This window comes from Euprymna scolopes, chromosome 36 (assembly GCF_053919585.1).
Source record: "Euprymna scolopes isolate OS-2025 chromosome 36, ASM5391958v1, whole genome shotgun sequence".
NCBI lineage: Eukaryota > Metazoa > Mollusca > Cephalopoda > Sepiida > Sepiolidae > Euprymna > Euprymna scolopes.
The window spans coordinates 1,086,395-1,109,245 of NC_136517.1; the positions used below are offsets into that span (position 1 = coordinate 1,086,395).

The 22,851-nt window shown below is 37.6% G+C and overlaps 1 protein-coding gene across 1 annotated transcript in view; it reads right to left on the bottom strand.

Moving 5' to 3' along the window:
* The window catches only part of LOC145260278 (golgin subfamily A member 5-like), an 87,888-nt gene extending 78,304 nt beyond the window's left edge, over window positions 1-9,584 (bottom strand). The window contains exon 1 of the mRNA XM_080118115.1: window positions 9,463-9,584. The gene's annotated coding sequence lies outside the window, so the exon portion shown is untranslated. The remainder of the gene's footprint in view (window positions 1-9,462) is intronic.
* Window positions 9,585-22,851: the final 13,267 nt, after the last annotated feature.

Below are 22,851 nucleotides of genomic sequence, written 5' to 3' on the forward strand. Positions count from 1 at the left end.
AACCTAAAAGGTGATACCCTTTTCTCTTCCCTGCAACCGTTTTCTCACAGAAGAGACGTTGTGAACCTGTCTCTGCTCTATTGTTATTTTTATGGTAAGTGCTCGACTGAACTCCAATTTATCATTCCACTTTGCCAAACTTTTACAAAAACATCTGATTAGCTGCAACCACTATATATGATTTCCCCACTCTCTATCTGTGCCTAAACGCAGATTCCATGAACAAAGCTTCTTTCTCAGAACTGCCTGCCTGTGAAACACTGTTCCGCTGGCCTGCTTCCTGGTTGAATACAACATGGTAGGCTTCAAGTAAACAAGTTCTTATAAGCCACCCCCTTTCTTTAACGGCTAATTTCAAAAAAAAAAAAAAAAAAAATGTTTTGAACGCTACTAACTGAATTTCTTTCAATGCAGTTTGTAATTTGGAGACGGAATTGTTTTTGTTGAGATAAGTGATTTCAATCATGCTTTTTATTTTAGATTTAAAATATTAACAACTCCATTTTATTTCAGTATTTAATTTGTGTATTTCTGTTTTATTAAATACTAGCTTTTTTCTAGTCCAATACCAGCTTCCATCTTATCTTGAAATTACTTATAACGGCACCAACTTACTTTCGGAAGAACCCCCCCCACCACCACCATCAGCCTTTTCTTTTATGTCGTAAGTTTCTTAAAACGTTACTAGCTTAAGTTCAGAATAAAATCACGACTTTCTTTAACGGCTAATTTCAAAAAAAAATGTTTTGAACGCTACTAACTGAATTTCTTTCAATGCAGTTTGCAATTTGGAGACGGAATTTTTTTTGTTGAGATAAGTGATTTCAATCATGCTTTTTATTTTAGATTTAAAATATTAACAACTCCATTTTATTTCAGTATTTAATTTGTGTATTTCTGTTTTATTAAATGCTAGCTTTTTTTTTTCCTCGTACATATGTTTATTTATCTACCGAGTTGATAGCAAAAATTACGAATTATACTCATTTTTAGTTCGTGTGAGGGGAATCTATCACCATACTTTCCCTTAAACACGTCTGTTGGACTTTTACTAAGTACAATACTTAATAGTTTTTTGTTTTTTTTTAATGGAGAGTAGAAAACGCATTGTGGATGCGTTATCGGCAGCTCCTGTTACTCTCGCTTCTTCTTATTTGTCCCTCAGTCTTCATTTTTTAAATGAGTGATTTTTCGGACAAAGGGAGAAGAAAAAGCTGTTTTCTAGGTTGGCAGTATTTTTGCGAACAGTTGGCTGAGATGGCGGAAATTTTCTGTTTCTATGTCTATCCTTGTAGCCATGTCACTAGTAAGGGTGCTGGAGGTAAACGTTTTGTCTGGGCTGACGTTATCCGCCTGATAGTCAGGGACCCGAACCTTGGATTAACCACTAAGGAGGCTGTCCTATCAGCAGGTGCAAAGTACTGGGGCTGCTGTATTGCCATTTGGTGAATGGATTCTGGACCATGCAGTAGCTTCTGGTGGGGCCTCTCGATGCCATACTAGTGGGTAATTGTTACGGCTTTACCTTATCATTAGCTACAAATAAAAAAAAATTCTTTGTTTCTTTTTCTCTCTTAATTTCCCCTCTCTGTCCTGCTCTAAGTAAATCTGTCGACCTAGTCCACAAATTCCAAAATTTCATCATGACAAGTTTCAAGAAAAAATACACGATTAAACCCGGTTCTCCAACTTCCAACGTAGACCCCTACTACCATGTCTCCTTCTCCAACATCAGGGGTCTTCGTTCTAACCTTCCAGAGGTTGAAACCCAATTACAGGAGACTAAACCAGACCTTTTATTTTTAAGTGAAACTGGCATTGGACAGGCTATTTCCCTAGATGAGTTTGCAATTTCAGGATACTCTAACTTAACTTCTAAAACTGACCCCCAAGATCGCCATGGGCATGGAATATGTGCCTATATTAAAGATAGCTTTCCATGTGGGAGGGACATCTCCAGGGAAGATCCTAACTTACCCTATATGTGCTTCCGGGTTGCTTTAGCTCACACTACTGCATTTATATTTACTCTCTATCGCCCCCACAACAGCGGAGTTACTATCTTTCAAAGCATATCTGAGAAAATTGACCAAGTCCTTTCTACTTATCCTTCAGCTAACATTCACATATGTGGAGACTTCAATGTTCACAACGTCGAATGGTTGACCCACTCAAACAAGACCGATGATGAGGGGAGGTTCTGTCATGATTTCTCCATTGCCTATGACCTCACTCAGATTGTTCAGGAACCTACCCGTGTGCCCGATAATGACGGCCAGTATGCGAGCCTACTAGACCTTTTTCTCACAACTTGCCCTGAACTATGTTCAGTTTCTGTTCTGTCGCCTCTTGGATCTTCCGACCACTTTGTTGTATCAATCAAGATAAAAATGAAATGTAATAAGTCCCCAGACATACCTCTTCATCGTACAGTATATCGATACACTAAGGCTGACTGGGATAGCTTCCGTACATTTATATCTGATCTACCTCTGCATTCCATGTTTAAAAAGGATGTGTCCTCTATAGTATTAGACCTAACTGAATGGTTAATTGTAGGTATTGACCATTTCATACCTTCTAAAAAGTTTCAGCAAAAACCTAACAGCCAGCCATGGTTCTCTCCAGAATGTGCTGCTGCCATTGCGCACAGAAATCACTTTTTCCACTGCTTCAAACGTACTAGATGTATGGAAACTAAAGCCGTTTTCAGGACTGCCAGCAACCATTGTAAGAAAGTAATAAGGAACGCAAGAGTGTTGTATGCTCAATCTGTTAAGTCCAAAGTAGCTGAGCAGCGGCTTGGTTCCCACCAGTTTTGGCAAATAGCAAACAGAATCCTGAACAGAAGCGTGTGCTCCATCCCAACTATTATCAATGGACCTGAGGTAATCTCATCAGCATCAGACAAAGCCAAACTCTTTGTCAAGAACTTTGCAGCTAATTCTACCCTTTGCGACCAAGACCGCCAACCCCCAATATTTCCTCCTGTATCAGAAAACACGCTATGTGATATACGTATATCTGTATGTGATGTTGCGAAGCTAATCAAAAACCTTGATTCGAGTAAAGCAACTGGCCCTGACGGTATTCCAATTATAGTACTCAAAAAACTTCAACCTGAATTAGCGCCCATACTTACAAAACTGTTTAAACGTTGTCTTAAGGAGAATAGTTTCCCATCTCCCTGGAAAATCTCATCAGTATGCCCTGTATTTAAGAATTCAGGTGATCGCTCATCCCCCTCTCAGTACAGGCCAATAAGTCTCCTGTGCGTCATGAGTAAGTTGCTAGAATCTGTGTTAAATACAGAAGTAATCAAACATCTCAACAAAAATAACCTTCTTAGTGACACTCAATATGGTTTCCGTTCTGCTAGATCTACAGCAGATGTCCTTACAGTTATATCGCATAGGATTAGCAAATCTCTCGACGGTGGCAATCTTTCTAGGGCAATTGCTCTTGACATATCTAAAGCCTTTGATAGGGTATGGCATAAAGGTTTACTTCATAAGATCGCTAGCTATGGTATAGCTGGAAAAGTCTTCTCAATTATTAAATCATTTCTTTCTGATAGGTTCATAAGAGTAGTAGTTGAGGGGCAAAAATCAGAAGCTCACAGTATTAATGCCGGTGTCCCTCAGGGATCCATCCTGGGCCCAACTCTTTTCCTGATCTACATTAATGATCTTCCAAATCATATCCTTACATCATTTGTAGACATTTATGCTGACGACACTACCATTTATGGTAGCACATCTAAGACAGTAAACGACCAAGTTCTCTCCAATTCTCTCTCCTCTGATCTTGAGCACGTAGTACAATGGGGAAAGGAGTGGCTGGTTACTTTTAATGCATCTAAAACCAAGCTTCTCTCTTTACATCATCAACATTCTAATTCACATTTGTCATCAATTGAAATGAATGGCTCTCGTCTTCAGGAGGCCTCAAGTTTTGACAAGCTTCTGGGCTTGACCATTACTCCTGATCTTAAATGGAACAGGTATATCAAATCTGTTGCCAAGGCCGCTGGAAAAATGGTGGGATCTTTCTATCGATCCAGTAGATATCTCACTGCTGATGCTATTCTCTACCTATATAAGAGCCAGGTACGTCCAAGGATGGAATACTGTTGCCACATCTGGGCAGGAGCTGCTAGAAAGGACTTGTCCTGCCTTGATAGAGTTCAAAATAGACTTCGTAGCCTCGTAGGAGATGTCCTTTTCTCCTCCTTGCAACCTCTATCTCACAGAAGAGATGTTGCGAGTTTGTCTCTGATGTATCGTTATTTTCATGGAAAGTGTTCAACTGAGCTTCAATCTATGGTCCCCCCTCGCCAAACTTTCACAAGAAACACTCGTCTAGCTGTAAACACTATCAATAATTTCCCCCACTCTTTATCTATGCCTAAACCTAAACGTAGATTCCATGAACAAAGCTTCTTTCTTAGAACTGCACGCCTGTGGAATTGTCTTCCGTTTTCCTGCTTTCCGACTGACTACAATATGGTTGTGTTCAAGTCTAAAGTAAATAAGTTCTTGATGAGCCGTTCCATATGTTATTAAATTTACCAAATTTTCATTACTAATGATTACTATATTGACCAATTTCTACTGTACACTCTTTAACCCTTATCCTTGAGTGGCCTCTGGGCCTTGATAATGTGGTGACGCCTTTGTAAAAAAAAAAAAAAAAAAAAAATAATCAAATTCTACCCAATTTACGCCATTAACGATTACTACACTACCACTTTACATTCATTAACCTTTATCCTCGAGTGGCCTTCGGGCCCTGATAAGTGGTGACACTCAAATAAAAAAAAAAATTGTTGAAGGAAAGGAGTTTTGTCTTAGTAGCATTTAATGTTAGCATTCATTTACATTCTCATTCCATTACAGACTGCAGATAATTTTCTAAGGCTTCAGCCAGTGCACATTCATTTTTTTTCCCCACGTCTGCCAAAGAGTGTGGTGTCATCAGAAAATATGCCCATCTCAGACACAATTTCATCAAGAAGGTTATTTATGAATATCAGGTACGATGACAATATAAGGATCGATTCCTGAAGTACATCTGCATCATGTTTGAATGTGCAACAATCGACGACAACCTGAATTTTTCTCTCGTTTAAAGATATGAGTATATTTAATATTCATCCTGTATCCTGCTTCGCCGACTGTACTAACTTAAAAAAAATCTAAGTGACATGTAAACAGATATCTCGCTGCTCAACTCCCTACATAGAGTGTCCCCGTAAATATGGTTCTTAATTCGCAATCATTGCTTATGTCTCAGTGACAATATGCTTTGGTTGGGGTGAATGAGTATATATATATATATATATATATATATATATATATAATTCAAAAAATATATTGAATTCATTCAAAACATATCGCTAAAACCAAAACAAACAACATCTAAGTAAATCGCGATATATCCAGATAGTCGTGCGAAATGGGTCAGCGGTAAGGGGTTTAGGATCATTACCGTCAGGTCCTGATTTCGAATTTTGCTAGATTCACCCACTCTGATAAGTCGTAGACAACGAAACACGTGTCAGTAGATAATTATATTTTAAAAATAATATATATACCGCTCCCCATGTGGGGGTACTAAGTAGGTTAAAGGGAAAATTATTCCCAACTCGCATTTAGGTAAAAATGCATTTTCATAAATAATTGAATTCATTCAAAACATATCGCTAAAACCAAAACAAACAATATATATATATATATATATATATATATATATATATATATATATATATATACTAGCAAAATTACCCATCGTTGACAGAGTTCAAAAACAGCCTACAGAAAATTTACTTTGATTTATGAAAGTATGATTTTTTTTTTTTTTTTTTTTTTTTTACACAGTGATCACCACTTATCAAGGCCCGGAAGCCACTCAGGGATAAGGGTTATTGTAAGTACATCACGTTAGTGAGGAGATTTTATGAAGTGTTTAATTAGGGGGGCGGTTCATTAGGAATTTGTTAACATTAGACTTGAAGACATCCAAGTTGTAGTCCGGAGGGAAGCAGGCAGACGGAACAGAGTTCCACAGGCGTGCAGTTCTAAGAAAGAAGCTTTGCTCATGAAATCCGCGTTTTGATTTAGGCATAGATATAGAGTGGGGGAAATTTTTCACAGTGGATTCAGCTAGACGCGTGTTTTTCGTGAAAGATTGGCGAGGGGGGACCAGGGATTGGAGTTCAGACGAGCACCTGCCATGAAAATAACGATAAAACAAGGATAGGCTCGCAACGTCTCTTCTGTGGGAGAGGGGTTGCAGGGTAGAGAAAAGGGCATCCCCCACTAAACCACGAAGTCTATTTTGTACTCTGTCAAGGCATGATAGGCTGTTTTTGGCAGCTCCTGCCCAGATATGGCAACAGTATTCCATCCTTGGCCGTACTTGGCTTTTATATAGATAGAGAATTGCATCAGTAGTGAGATATCTTCTGGAGCGGTAGAAGGATCCCACCATCTTTCCTGCGACCTTGGCCACAGACTTGATGTACGTGTTCCATTTCAGATAGGTTATGAAAAGGAAGGGTTGTAAATTTGGGTTGAATTTGGGGGTATCAAAACCAAAGCAAAATATGATGAAAGTAAAAATAAAATAGATAAACCCCATAATTTATTATACCATAACTGTTCACACTGAAACACTTATCACAATATTCTGTAGATTTATATTAAAAAAAAACTTGTTAAACTTTGTGACATATTTCCATTCTATGGAGGTCAGGTGCGAACGAGCACCCAATAATTTTATTATACCATATTTCTTCAAACTGAAACATAATTATCAAAGTATACTTACGCAGATAGATATGAAAAGTCTTTATTAAAGTTTGTGCCTATTTCCATTCTATGGAGGACAGGCATGAACGCAGACCCCACAATTTTATTATACCATCCCTATTTAAGTTAAAACATACTTATCAAAGTATTATTATGTACATCTATATCAAAAACACTTGTAAACGTTTTTTTTTTTTAATTTTTAAATTTTTTATTTCCATACTTTGTGGACCAGGCGCGAACGCAGCCCCCCCCCCCCCAATTTTAATGAACCAACCACCGTTCTGCCAGATCAAACATACCCATTCCTGTGTCTCGATACATCTTCTATCATTATCTGTAATCAGTTTTTTTAAAATAGTCAACCAACCATATAGGAGCCTATTCGTGACCAGACACACACACATTCAGCTTATATATATATATATATATATATATATATATATATATATATATATATATATATATGAAAGCTACGTATAGGCGAGAAATGCAGACACACAAAATTTTCTAAAAAAGAAAGAAAAAAAAAAACAACTTGTTTTTCCCCCTTTATCAAGCCATAGTCATAAAAACCATTAGCAATAGACAGAGGCTACTAAACTAATTAGGGAATGCATAGAACTTAAGAACATCACGATAGTCAGACAATACAGAACTCCGAAAATGTGACGGTGACATGTTCATTCAGACAACTCTGAAGCAGCACGTTTAGGACTGCAAAACAAAACACAAAAAGGGATCGCCAGTCTGAGCAAATACCAGTGTGATTATGCAGAAGGTCTAATGTGAATATATGGGGGTATATAGTTCTCTACCGCTGCAGGAACAGTGACACCAGGGTCGGAAAGTGGGATTGAGAAATCAGTGCTCCCCACCCCTTTGAGGAGGGGCCAGGTTTGGTCTGTTCAGCCGTAGCACATGAGTACAGGAGGACGGTATCTAATAGTTTTGTTAATAAAAATTGAAATTTAACACAACAAAAATGTACGATGGTGCAGTGGTGCACCAGTGCACCACTGCACCATAATATCGACAGTAAAATCTCTATGATTTTCAGTCAATAATCGTTTCTTTGTTTTCTTTTTGGGCACACAGGGAAGAAGACCTCGTAAAGGTGTGTCGCCGTCCATCCACATATATTCCCAAAATGGTCACCCCACCCATCTAGTACTGACCAAGGCCAACGTCGCTTAACTTTGATGATCTAAGGTGACCCGATCCAGTAGCCGTATTGTTTATGAAACTTACGATAAAAATGTTTTCACGGAGTTTAATTTTATTTGTTTAAAAACAAAAAATGTAGTCACGTCATACGTGGTAGAGTCAAGATTCAAATGTTGCGTTAAAAAAATCTTTCAGTTCAAAATATTTAAAACATAAAAAAGATGTCATCAAAAACGTAAATGGTTCAAATTTAAAATTCAAACTCGTTTAAAAAAAAATTACAGAAAAATCTGTATGGTGTACGTACCCGTTACAAAAATGTCATATTCTAAAAAATCACGTAAATAGTTTCATTTTTATAAAGAAAATCCTTTTTAAACGATTTAAAGCGGTTACTGTGAAATCGGTAACATTATAAGGCTGATCTCGCAAGTTTGAATTATTGTGGACTTATCTGCCTTTGTTTTTAAAGATGGCGACGTGAGAGTCCATTTTTGCTTATTCATAAATTTGATTTTCTTAATACTACTTGATGTGATTTTTGGAATATGACATTTTCGTTCCGTGACGGATACGTACATCATAAAGATTTGTGTTTTCTGTATTTTTTTTTTTATTAAGTTGAATCCGAAATAGGAACTATGTAAATAATTAATCAGAAATAAATAAAATAATTAATTTTGATCCCATGTCAAACTAGTTGCGCTCACCCGGTGTTGGTCGGGAGTGTTTTGTTTATTTTTTACTTTCATTTTTGTTAGCATTTCTTTCTTTTTTTTTTTTTAATTATTAATTGAACCAAATTGTTATAAAAAGCATAAGTTTTTTTTTTTATGTTCTTTTATTCTTCATTTATAAACTGATTGGATGTCAATATTTTCCAAAAGTTTCAATCCATTAAAATGGCTGACTTGCTTACGAAGGAACCAAAATGCATTCGGTTGGATTTAATTTCGATCAAGTTAGATTAAATAGTACATATATATATATTTTTAATTTGGTTTCAACAATGTGTAAGTTACGTAGAGGCGAGAAACACAGATAAAAGGAGTGGTCACTATTTTATTAATAAAAAAGATTGAATAAAGTATTTTTATTTAAAAGATGAATGTTCGATTTAATTTTACAATAAATGTCAATAAAACTTGTTTTTTAAATCTAGATATTACCAATTAATGTTATTTTCTTTAAAAGACGTTTTCGATTATAACAAACAAATGCAATAATAATAATAAACATAAGATGTAGCGCCGCCGATCCTAACATTTTATAGACATCATGAACGGGGGTTCAAATTACTACATCATTTGCATTGGAAACGAACCCCGACTTTTTGACCACAAACATTATCGCAGCAAAACTATAAACAATTACAGGTTAAACAACAAAAACTGATTGAATGTAGAAAAAACAAAAAATAGAAGAGATATATAAGTAAGATGTGGAGTTTCAAAGCGAAAAATAATATTGGGGTTGGCCTTACGTTTGTCGTTTTAATCACCGTTCAGTGGGTGGAATATCTGTCGAGGTTCGTGTGACTGACATTTAGCAATGGCGACGTGGACAGAGTGCGTGTTATCCCAGTTAGAAAAAAGCAAAACTTCCGGTTTTTAGTTGTTATCCCACTTTTTTCTTTCTTTTTATTTTCTTTTTTTTCATCTTTCTTTTTATTCGTTTTTTTTATTTTTCTTTCTTTTTTCTTTGTTTATTTATTTTCTTTTTCTTGCGTTCTTTCTTTCTTTTTCTTCTTTCCTTCTTTCCTTTCCTTCTTTGTTTCTTTATTTTTTCCTTTATTCTATTTCTTTTTCTTGCATTCTTTATTTCTTTTTCTGTCTTTTTCTTTGTTTATTTCTTTATTTTATTTTTGTTTCTTTTCGTTGTTTCTTTTTTAGTTTTTTTTTGTTTCTTTCTTTCTTTTTTATATTTTTTCTTTGTTTCTTTCTTTATTTTTTTATTGCTTTTTTCTTTTTCTTTTTCTTTGCTTTCTTTTTCTTTCTTGCGTTCTTTCTTTCCTTTTGTTTGTTTGTTTGTTTTCTTTTTTCTTTCTTTGTTTCTTTTTCTTTCTTCCTTTTACTTTCTTTCGAGATTTTTTATTCTTTCTTTCTTGATTTCTTTTTTCCCTTTTCTTTTTTACCCCCTCTTTTTATTTGCTAGTAGCTACCCCGTTGGATCGATAACGGTGCAAATGAAACCCTATAAATGGTAAAGGTTGTGATAAAAGAAAAGTTCAGAGTAGTAGATCGAATATATTATAAAGAGAGACATCCTTTAACTCATCATCAATAATTCTCCAACAATATTGGACGTTATAGGTAAATAATATTAAGCATTCTACTTAGTAAAAGTTCAATTGACATGTTTAGGGGAAGTATGGCGATAGATTGCCCCTTTCACTAACTGAAGAAAAGAAAGAAATTCAGTTGGATAATTTAACGTGTGTAATTATTTAGCAACTCAGCTAAATTTTCTCAAGTCATTCCCAACTTGATTTGAATGAAAATTTTCAACCCCTTTTGCTAACATTCAATGCTAGGTGGCGCATTTATTAGTATGATTATTTGAAAATATACTTAAAAAATGGAATGGCGTCGCCAGTTTTTTTTTGTTTTTTTTTTTTTTGCAAAAGAAATGTGGGAAGATGTTGAATTCGAGATTGGAGAGCACGTCTATTTAGAGGAAAAATTTAGAAAGGGAATCACAAGTTGCAAATTGACAACAATAAATTCCAATAGTAAATTTTAACAATAGTATTCGAGGGGGGGGGCCAAAGGTAAGTATTGAAAGAAAAACAATTGGGTAAATAAATAGAGAAGTAGTCAACAACCTTCCTTTGTAGGGCAATTGCTCTTGGCATGTCAAAGGTCTTTCATAGGGTATGGTATAAAGGTCTACTTCACAAGATTTCCAGCTATGATATAGCTGGAAATGTCTTTTCAATGATTAAATTATTTCTCTTTGATAGATTCATAAAAGTAGTGGTTGATAGGCAGAAGTCAGAAGCTCACAATATTAATGCTGGAGTCTGTCAGGGGTCCATCCTGGGCTCAACTCTCTTCCAGATTTAGATCAATGATCTCCCAAATCACATCCTAAGATCATTTGTAGACATTTATGCTGACAGCACTACAATCTATGGCAACACATCAAAGGCTGTAAATGACCAAGTTCTCTCTGATTCTCTCTTCTCTGATCTTGATCATGTGGTGCAATGGGAAAAGAGGTGGCTGGTTAATTTCAATACATCTAAAACCAAGTTTCTATCTTTACATCATCAACACTCTGATCCCTATCTGGCATCAATCAAAATGAATGGCTCTCATTTTGGGAAGGCTTCATGTTTTGACAAGCTTCTAGGTCTGAATTTTACTCCTGATCTGAAATGAAACACGCACATCCAATCCATTACCAAAGCGGCTGGAAAAATGGTGAGATCATTCTACCGCTCCAGTAGATATCTCACTGCTGATGCAATTCTCTACCTGTATAAGAGCCAAGTACATCCAAGGATGGAGTACTGTTGCCACATCTGGGCAGGAACTGTTAGAAGCAGCTTATCTTGCCTTCACAGAGTTCAAAATAGATTTTGTAGCCTAATGGGGATGCCCTTTTCTCTTCCCTGCAACCGCTTTCCCACAGAAGAGACGTTGCGAGCCTGTCTCTTCTTTATTGTTATTTGGCAAGTGCTCATCTGAGCTCCAATCTGTAGTCCCCTGTGTCCTGACTTTCACGAAAAACATTCGTTTAGCTGAAACCACTATCAATAATTTCCCCCACTCTTTTCCTGTGCCTAAACCTTAACATAGATTCCATGAACAAAGCTTCTTTCTTAGAACTGCATGCCTGTGGAACTCTGTCCCGTTTTCCTGTTTTCTAACTATGGTTGTCTTCAAGTTCAACGTAAACAAATTCTTGGTGAGCCATCCCCTTAAGTAATCCAATTTACTAAATTGCCACTACTGACAATTATTACAACATGTTCCCTTTAACCATTGTACACTCATTAATCCTTTTCCTCAAGTGGCCTCTGGACCTTGATAAGTCATGACTCCTTTGTAAAAAAAAAAATGTGGCCAATGTAAGCTGGCCTATGTAAGACAATGTTGGAATCAGACGTATCTCCCGATAGGAAACATTTTTGGTGCTTATGCTGTGAATTTTGAAGCAAACGAATTTCTGTGTGAAAACATTATGTACTTACTGGTCATGTCAAAATTATTGTAAATTCCAAAAATCACGAAAAATGATCCAATAGAAAATAATTACAACTAAAATAAAATTTATCGATTTATAGAGTTTTATTGTCTGTTTTCATGTGGAAAAGTTCTCAAAATCCAGAGGATGTAATTGCAATCGATCAATTTGACAATCCGTCATTTCAAAATACAAAATACATTATTGTGGATGATTTTTTTGTAAAAACTGGATCTTGCACATCTTCTACTGGATGATTTCTCGTAATTTTTTTTATTTATACTAATTTCGACATGACACATACATAATTAATAATGTTTTCACCTAAAATATTTTGATTTCAAAATCCACTATTCTGCACAAGCAACAATCTTTTTCGAAGCTAGAGTTATGCCCCTTTGTTTAAAAAGCTTAGATCTCCTTGGTGAAAAAAGTAAAACCTTAATCTGATGATGTATACAGATTTTGTGTGAATTTTTGTACACACACATGGTTGAGAATTAAACCCAGATTTTCTCCTCATTTGCTAGTCAGATGTGTGCGAGCCTTCCCTAGTCTCACACAAAAACACGTTCACATTTCAAGCTATATTACTTGTCATATACATATACGCACACAAACATACGCACCCACGTCCACACACGTCCATATATTCACGTTCGCGTACATACACTAAGGTTCACGTGTATATACACACACGCTAACGTACACACATGTACTCACACATGCGCACACGTACGCACACAAGGACGACGTCACTTCCTTTCAAAGGAACTCTACACATGCGCAAAAGACCAATGGAAACACCTATAAAATAAAGAGCAATAAGCTTTTGAGCTGGTCGGTCTACGGACCGACCGCGTACCTCACGCCATTTACTATTGTGGGACAAAAGGCCAACAGACAGACGTACACTCTTGTTCTCTCTATCTACTACTTGTCCATGAGAACACCACCGCGTAGCTGACTGCTAACTGATGTCAACCCTCTATCCTTTTCTTTGTCTACACGATGGACTGCCATTTCTCGTTCTATTACATTACTCACTTCTCTTCCCACGCGCGAACAAACGATAGTGACCCGAACTTGAGATGAACACACATTTCCTTTTCTTTCTACAACACCACTCCCGCAACGAACGATGGTTACACCCGCGTGGACATAAACGCATGTTATATCTAAAACATTCATTCTTTCAACAGTAAATAAACGACACGTTTATCTTATCCATCAATTGAGTCTTTGTTTCCTTCAATTCCATTCGTTTCATTATTCTCTTGTAACGGGATTAGGATTTATATATCCTGGTCCTCTACAGATGCAACAAGCAATTTATAAATTATAGTTTGCAAACACTTATACCTCCCCGACGTAACTACCCCGACAAACCCGACAAGCTACTAAGTCTCATCCCTTTACAGTAGAGATCCCTAGGTGCAAGAAAGCCTTTTACTCCAATAGTTTCTTCCCCAGAACTGCGAGTCTTTGGAACTCCCTTCCGGGATTCTGCTTTCCCAACTGCAATGATATGCAGAAGTTCAAGTGCAATGTTAACAAACATCTTTCTACTCATCTCCCTTCATAATGACCCCGCTAATTAAGTCCCTGATAGTAGCCCTCTGCTTCAAAGTGGCACTGTGCCTTGTTTGGGGTGAAAATTGAATAAAAAAAAAAATTTTTTTTAAAGTTTGTTGTAGGCAAAAAATATCAAGTTTAACGGCTAGATAGGCTGTCTTTTATTTGTATTCATTGTTCTGCTTGTATATCATACTTTAGGGCTGGTTTTTTTTTCTGAAAAAGAGAGGTCTACTCTCAAAATTCTCAAAGCCATTTTACTATCCCAGTTATATTTAACAGTAAATCCATATTTACTAATTTATATATGAAAGATTTTTTGGAAAATAAATCGATATACAAAGATTTGTAATTTAAACGTAATCTTTGGTTGCGTTTTTGTTCATACATTATGTCATTTCACCATCCCAGTATCCTACATTGTTAACAACTTTCTTAAACATTTACATAAAAATTCTGTTAATTCAACCATGTTTACACATTCTTCAGTTTTCCTTTCATAAAACCTTCAATTTTTTATTTTTATTGTTTGTATAAGTTATGATACATCGAAAGGCGAAAGGTCATCGTCTATATCTCATTCTTTCGATAACTTATGCTAAAAGTGTTTGATCAATAATCACACTGTTGATGGTATTGATGGTGTTGTCAACATGGGTGTAATTGACAGAGATCTTAGCATCGATCGAGACCCTGTTCAATTAAGCAAAATGCAATTTGCATTGAAATTGCTGTGAGAAAACCATGTGCCACCCCCACTTTTCAACGCCAACCTCAACTATTGTGTGCTGTGGATTTCTTCTCTTTTATCTTCCTGTTCTGGCCATGTCATCATCTCTCACACTGACTCACAAGTATAAAATTAAAATAAAACAAAAAATATCAATTGCATTCTGAGTGTCTGACACCATCGACCCTTTACATGCTAATGTCCACATTTAAATCTACGGTCGAGACTATGTTCGTCAATCGGTTGATCAATTCATTTCCCCATCTCCTCTGAGCCACACTCTGGTCCACCTGTGTCCAACTCGCGATTGTCCTCAACTAAAACTGCCATCAATCGTCTCAAACCCAAAATTATTGCAAACTGTTGCCTTTGTGAACAACTTCCTATCCATTGTTCTGCCGATAAACCAACTTTCCCTTTCTTGTGTCATACTTTTTTCTCTTTCTCCAGACTCTTCCCAACAGTTGGTGGAGGGACACCGATAGTATCACACTGCAATTTGGAAGTTGATTTAAAGGTTAATGTGTTGGTGCTAATATGGACAGTGAAGTTATTTATCACATTGAAATAATGTGACACAAGGGTCGGAAAGTGTGATTTGAAAAGCCAGTGCTCTAGAAGAAGAGCACTCTGGCCTGCCAAAAATTGCCTGGGCAGCTCCTTCGATATTATCCAGTCAGGGCGCCTTAGGCAGTAAGAAATAAATACACCCAAAAGATGGGGGACAAGGCCTGGGAGTGCGGATCTCCTCGAACTGCATAAGAGAAGAAACATACCTCAATCAACACAAAACAATCCATCTCAACAATGGTCTATACTCTGTTGACTTTAGTGCTAAAAGAAAACTTTTAGCAAAAATGGATAGTAAAGAAATGCTTCAAAAGAGGATGGATGCTAAGTACATAAATCTAGCAGAAATGTTGCCGATTATGAAAGGCTTATTTGCAGTGACTTGCAGAGAACTTTTTCAGGGCAGGTGCCCAAGTGGAAAAAACCCGGTAAAAATATAGTAATAGTGGGGCACAGGCCTGTAGTACATTCCTCTGAAAAGGGAACTTTTAAAACACGAGTAAAAGGGGCAGGTGCTTGGACACCCATAGCACCACCACCCCCTATGCAAGTCTCTGCCTATTTGTCATGATGCTTAGAATCTTCGGTTGGGAGACTGGGGTGCAATCCTCAACAGAGTAATACCAAAGACTCAGAATACTTGATGCCCTCTTGCTAATCGTTCAGCATTATAAGGTAAGAATCAAGGGTAAGTGGAGTAACTCAGGGAAAGAAATGGCATTCTCTCTTACATCTCAGTGTAAAAGCTAAGGAAAAGGGAGCCTTCCGATTGCCCTTGACTATGATTGATCCATTTATATTATTTTTTTATACATAGGATGTCAAGTGTCACTTAAGTGGAAGCTAAATAACAGAATTATAAAGATTAATGTTGATGTGAGTTAAGTCTGTAATTGCAAAGAGCAGTAGGATATGAATTAAAAGAGTAGCAGAATTACCCATGAGGTATCGCTGCTGAATTCTGGAGGACATAAAAAAAGATTTGACCTTCAGGTCAAGGTTAACCTTGTGTCGTCAAAGATCAATCAGGCAGACTTTCTCACAAGGACAAGACAAGCCTAGATAAGACTACCTATTAATATGGAAAAAAGATTGTGCCATGCAGTGTTGTAGATGGGTGCATTAAAGTGTTACATGAGATGCATCACATACTTTGGCAAGAAAGTTATCAGTGAAAAAGCAATGGTAAACAGCTGTTGTGATAATGTAAAATGATTTGCAATTAGAATCGTAGAAATCTGGGGAGATTTTTGTTTTATTTTTTTGTCACTCAAACTCCAGGGAACACCACTTGTTATTGCCAAAAAGCAATCACTGATAATGACTTGCTTGCAATGAGTAAAATCAGTCATGGCCTTCGTTCAGTGTTGAGTGGAAAACCCCTGTAAGAGTTGCTATACATGTAATTGTGAAGCAAGTGTTGCGCAATCTCCAGCGTCATCTCTCCTAAATCAGTACTGCTGGAATCCAAGTGCAGGGACATGTCCAGGGCAACTAGAAACAATGCTGAGATGAACAGAAAACACATATAGCATCTCGTATTTTTAAACGTTCATCTATTTAATGCTAATGAAGTTCAACATTGCTTAACTTAACTTTCGTAATCTAACGGGAACCATTGCGTCAATGTGATTATGCTGTGTATATATACATATGTGTGTGTGTGTGTGTGTGTGTGTGTGTGTGTGTGTGTGTGTGTGTGTGTGTGTGCCTTAGGATACCTGACTCAAAAAAGCTTAACGTTTCTTTTTTTTAAACGCCGACGATTATGTGGTGATCTGATTTAGGCCTACAATCTTCTCAATGATGATTATGACAGGTATATAAGATAGGGGAAATAAAGAATGAAATCAGGCGAGGAGAAAGTATATTAATAGTATTTTAATAAATTATAGAAATCAGTGACAATTTTAAATTTGTATAAATTTTATATCTAAACTAAATTACTTACTTTTATTATTATTATTATTATTATTATTATTATTATTATTATTATTATTATTATTATTATTATTATTATTATTAATAATAATAATAATAATTTTAATATTGTTTTTTCATTATTATTTTTTCTTTTACTTATATATTCATTTAATAAAAATGCGAAAGCTTTAAACTTATATCATTTAGTATAAAGGGCTTAATGAATTGTAGACGGATGTTTGAACTGCGTTGATATTACTCGTGGACGTATGTTAGATGATAAATATGTCAGTTGGATACATTCGCTGTCTTTTTTGACATGTTAACTTTCTAACGCTTAGATTGTATTTGTACTAATGTTGTCTAATTACTGAATTGTATAATTGTTCATAAATTGGTTGACACGCAGATTTTTTTTTCTTTTTCTTTTTCTATATACTGGCAACTTCTTTAAGATTCCCTTCCTATTAATTCTTACTTTATTTCTTTCTCTCTTTAACTATATCTCAACATTCTTTCTTTTCCCTTCTAGTCCTTATTCTCTTTATAATAACCATTTATATCTTTTTTCTTTTTCTTCTCCATATTATATGTATATTTTTTTCTCTCTATATTTTTTTTCTCTCTCTATTTTCTTTCTCTATTTCTTTTTCTCTTCTTAATCACTCTCTCTCCATTATAATCTTTTAACTTTATTTAAATTGCCCCCTCCCTCTTTACATCTTATAATTAAAGTTCTGTGTTTTAAGTTTTTTAACTCCAACTTTTAAAGAGTTCCTACCTAAAATAAAAATCCATTATTCATTGAACTTTTGAATAGTCAAGTCGCTGCCTGATGATATCTGTTGTTTGATTGAAACAAGTGGCTATTTGTAGCAGCAGGATGTGACCATGTTTATATAACAATAAACAAATATTATCAGCTCTTTTTATTGAGCACTATCTAACAACCTCGTTGAATTCATTAGTCCATTACTTTTGAATAAAAAAACCCGAGTATATATATATATATATATATATATATAATAATTTATAAAATATATATGGTGATTAAGCTACACTGAATATTCCACGTTTCATCCACTCTAGGATTCTTCAGGCTTATATTTTATAAATTACTAACTAGCTCTACCTACGTATTGAGCACTTTTGAAGTAAATACTTAAATTTACGCATAAATTTATACTTTCGTATATATATATATATATATATATATATATATATATATATATATATATATCTTTCCTTGCCTTTTCTCTTTCTTTCTCCAAACCATGAGTTCGGTCAAGTCCTTGAAGGAACTTGCGATTTAAAAATAATAATAATAATAAATATTCTAATAATAATACTCTCTAATAATACTCCTTCTTGTCAATTGCCAACTCCCGACTTCTTCACCGACCATTATCACTGTCTCACTTTCAGCTGTCCAAAAAAGAAGATTGCCTTGTGATTTCCCTTAATTTCTTTTCACAGTAGTCATTGTCCTCATATGCAAATTAATACCATATGTATATTAATAAACTGTCTATAGATGAAAGTTTTATTTTTCTCTTTTCTTCCTTGATTCCGTCATATGACAGGATAGACAGTGCTGTCACTTGAGTAAGTCACATTTTGTTTTACTTTCACCACAGTCCTAAAGACTAAGCTCTGTTCAATTATAAACCACTTCTTTTATTTCTTGTCAGTCTCAGCTGAGAAATCGGAATCTTGGGTTTGAGTCTCATTTTAGCCAATAATGATGCATATATGCAGTGCCATTTCATCATAACTTTGATGATTCGCAAGTTTATCATTTTTACAAGCACAACTACAAGCAATTCACTTTCTTTTGCTCTGGTGAAATGAATTTCCGACACACATTATTTTTATATATACGAGAACAAACAAAGGTAAATCAATAAAGGATCATGTGATAGTATGTTACCTCCCCTTATAGAACTCTCTATTCAACAGTTTAAGATATACAACCCTTCCATTTTGGCGAGTTTACCAAAAATAAAAATGGAAGTCATAACACGACTCCTTGACTATTGAACTGGAACCTCCTTTAGTCGCCTCAATGCACTAAGAACCCGTCTTTCTTGTAACGTCACCTGTTTAGTATCCGAACAACCAAAAGCTCCCCCAACCCCTCCATGCGACCTGCTTTATATCACATGTGAATTTCGTGAGATTACACAAGACCATTTCTGTTAAATATCACAGATGCCATCTTGCTTTTTCTTTTTCCTATCCAACGCACATGACAAGCAGACACGTGGGCGCTTAACAGGTAGGTCATATGTATGTCCGTTTCTATTTTCCTCACATCCCCTCTGATCTCATGATCACAGAGATGGCAGGGAGATGGCGCTCTCTTCCGTCGGGTGCTTATTCGAAAGGGGACTGTGCAGGCCTCTTATTCACTTGCACTCTCATCAGCAGTCTGAGTGTCGAAGAACCTTGCCTCCCCTGAGAGGCTACTAATATCGGATTCGCTGCTTGATGAGGATGAGGATGGTACAAACCAGAGTAATGGCCCACTGGCCCCAGACCCAGAGTCGCTCCCATCATCCAGTGGTGGTTGCAACTGTGTCGCCGGCCTCAGGCCCCTAACATGACAGGGCACACCCTAAATCATGACTGACTGCTGACTTACTACATCGGTCACTCGGCTCCATATATATCTGTCAGTGCACTGGCTTCCCGACGGCTTCACCCATACAGGATCCCCTTGTGCGTATGACCTTTGTCTTTCCTCGTTGGCAACTTCTCTGTTGGGGTAAATTCCCTTTTCTCGGACTTGGTATTAGTATATTGCGTTTGCAGGTGTGGTTCCTGGAGAGACGCCATCCTTTGGCGTGATGTTGTACCAATATATGGCTTCTGAGATGGTGCATTGCTTCCTGATCACGATTCTTTTGTTACTGCGATGGCTCCTCTCAGCAATACTGTTGCCAGATGGCACATAAGTACACCGCAGTCACAGCTGCACTCCCTACTCCTTCAGGAACTGCCTGACTTGCTGGCTGCAAAAGGCTGGGTCATTGTCCGTCAGCACTTCTTCAGGTGCGCCTCTTTCAAAGAACACAGATGACAGCTGGCGAATAATGGAGGAGGAGTCCTGGCGCCCGAGTGGTCTTCAAACCATGAAGCGCGTAGGTCCACAATCAATGAGGGTGAGGAATTGATTGCCACCGTAATGTGTGATATCCATGCTCACTCTCTGCCATGTGCCACTCACTACTAATTGTTCTTTTTTCCACTGTACTGGAGCCGGGTCGATTGACTGACATGCCTCGCAACTTTCCACTGCTCTCTTGATATTTACTCTTTTTACTTCTGGGTCAACCATTTTGGCAAAATATAGTGTCCGCTTAACCCCTGGGTGTCCGCATTGCTGATGAATCTCACTGATACGATCCGCATCCATATTACACGTGACAGCTGCACGCAGCTGTTGCAGCATCTCAGAACCTCCCCGGGTATCAGCCAGCAGCCACACTTGTGGTACTCGTGTCAGTACATCTACTCTGTTGTTTGCAGACCTGATCAATGTTACGTCTACAGTCAGGTTGTACTCTTTGATTGTATCGACCAGGGTGGTGAGCCGTCTTCATATCAACATCTCATTTGCTGCTCGTGTGCCATGCTCTTCCAGTCAATGCATCAGTTATCCACCGATGAGTGCATGCAGAGTCCGTGATATGTAGTACCTTGGCTTGCCACTGAAGTGCCAGGATAACTCCTTTCAATGTGGCATCAAGTTTGGCCAGGTTTATGTGCCTAGAATCATTCTCTGGATGAAGTCAACAGGCGTCTTCGATAATACCATCATCAACTGCAAGGGCAACTCCAAGGGCTAGTGAACTAGCGTCCACCCAGACCGTGAACTCATTCCCGTTAACACACCAGTTCCCTTGCACAGGGCCGTCGTGAGTCACCCTGGCCACAGTTTCTGTTAGCATGCTCAGGAGCGTGGCATTATGCACTTTATCATCCCATCCCAATGATACAGATGTGGCACGACGTTTTATGGCTGCCACTGCCACCCTGAGCCAACCACACAGGGAAGTGGCCCACCAGCTTTCTGCAAACAGAAAAAACGCTCCGACGAGTGATGTTGGATGGGACTTCTGGAATATCACCACCTCTCCTCCAGTAGAGCCCCTCCTTGCTACCGGTCATGTGCAGGCCAAGTACTTTTGCCCCATCTTGCAAACGCTCCGGTTCCTTGCGTGTCAATTCAAAGTTCTCGAAGAGCTCTTTGACTGAATGGGCAAACATGAGACTATCATTTACAAAAATATTCTCAATGTAAGACGATGTTGCCTTGCGCACAGCCTCATCCTGTTGCCGGATCGCGTGCATAATTCCCGTCATAATGCCTGGTGCCATGTTGAGATCGAACCCTAGCCTGGTCAGAAAATAGCGAGACAAAGCGGGGGAGGGCAGAGCGGTAGCTCTAGATATATCTAAGACTTTTGACAGGGTATGGCATGAGGGTCTCCTCAGGAAAATTAGATCATACGGTATCACTGGTAGAATACTTAACATAATTAAATCCTTCTTAGATAAGAGAAAAATCCAGGTTGTCCTCGACGGTTGTACATCTAAACAATATGATATAAATGCGGGGGTGCTCCAGGGTTCTATCCTTGGATTTCTCTATTGTTCCTGATATTCATAAATTACCTCCCCGACAAAATTGCCTCTGAGATGGGTATATATGCTGATGACACTACACTCTATGGCAGGCACGACAGGAAGACGAATGAACACATTTCTAAAAAAATGACAGAAACAATAGAGGAAGACCTCCAATCTGTGGTGGAATGGGGACAAAAGTGGTTGGTCGCGTTCAATGCTGCCAAGACTAAACTAGTTTCATTCAATAATTACAAGAAACCCTCTCTACCACCTATAGCAATGGCCAACGACTATCTGAGAGTACATCTGTCAAACTCCTTGGCCTAACGTTCACAGGAAATATGAGTTGGAACAATTATATTGAAGGCATTGCCAGGGCCGCTGCAAGAAAGGTGGGCTCTCTCTACTGTGCTAGACAACTACTAATACCCGAAAGTATCCTGTACCTCTATAAGGTCACCATTCGCCCATGTATGGAGTATTGCTGTCACATCTGGGCTAGTGCATCTGCTACTAGTCTCTCGCTCCTTGACAAGGTTCAAAAGAGAGTCGCAAACCTGATAGGCCCTGAACTGGCATCTAAGCTTCAGCCTCTGTCTCATCGACGAAATATTGCATCCTTCTGCCTTTTCTACAAGTATTTTAGTGGTGAATGCTCTGACGAACTGCAAGCACTTGTGCCTCCAGGACGTGAGCACCCTCGACAAACCCGACAGGCTGCTAAATCCCACCCCCGCACTGTAGAGATCCCTAAATGTAAAAGATCTTTTTACTCCAATAGTTTCTTCCCTAGACTTTGGAATTCCATTCCAGGTCCCTGCTTCCCCAACAGTACTGACGTGCAGAAGTTCAAGTGTAACGTGAACCGACATCTTGCTGCCCAAATCCCTACATAGTACCCCAGTAATTGTTGCCCCTGATAGTAGCCCCCTACACCAAAGTGGCAATTTGCCTTATTTGGGGGTGAAAATGTAATAATAAAAAAAAAAAGTTCCTTTAATTTCCACAGCTTTTTTTCAATGCATATCTGCATATCCACAGTTCCAGAATTGCCACGTCCGACCCTTGCTACCACCACTCCCTTAATTTGAGTGCATAAACATCTGCCCCTGCTGTATATGGGTTGACATGTTCATTAAGTTCACGGTAGTCCATGATGGGTTGGACCTTCTGTTTGCTATCTTGTAAGACAGCCATCAAAGGAATCAGTCCTCGCGGGGGCCCGAGCTCATCCTCGGGATATGGAAG